Source organism: Corvus brachyrhynchos, unplaced genomic scaffold (genome assembly GCF_000691975.1).
Source record: "Corvus brachyrhynchos isolate BGI_N302 unplaced genomic scaffold, ASM69197v1 scaffold167, whole genome shotgun sequence".
Lineage (NCBI taxonomy): Eukaryota > Metazoa > Chordata > Aves > Passeriformes > Corvidae > Corvus > Corvus brachyrhynchos.
The window spans coordinates 4774577-4775039 of record NW_008239547.1 but is presented as its reverse complement, the minus strand read 5'-3'; positions in this window follow the sequence as shown (position 1 = coordinate 4775039).

Here is a 463-nt window from a genome sequence, read left to right as displayed (position 1 = left end):
TGCATGTCCCTGCCCCAGCCCTGCACCGGCGCTTGTAAACGCCTGGCCAGATGGGGGACACCCGGTGAAGTGTCCCGCGGCAAAACAACAACCTGCGTCCAGCTCAGGTTCGGCCAGAGGAGGGGAGGGGCCTCGATGGGGATGATGCTCCCACGGCACGCAGGCACCAGGCAGCCCGGAGCGAGCACAGGTGGGAACGGGGCAGCCGCACAGCGCCCTGCCTGTCTGCCCGCGTTACCTGTGGGGCGCAGGGGGCACAGCGTGCGCGCTGTGTGTAGCGCGGCAGCCGCTCATATGCCCAGGCATCTGCCCTCGCAAGATCCGACGGCCGTGACTCATGTGATGCAACATGAACATGGGACAAGGAGACGCTCCCATTAAATTCAAACAAGGCTGGCAGCCTTCAGCCACTTCATAATATAAAATGAAAGGACTTTTAATCACTCTGTTCTGGCACTTTTCC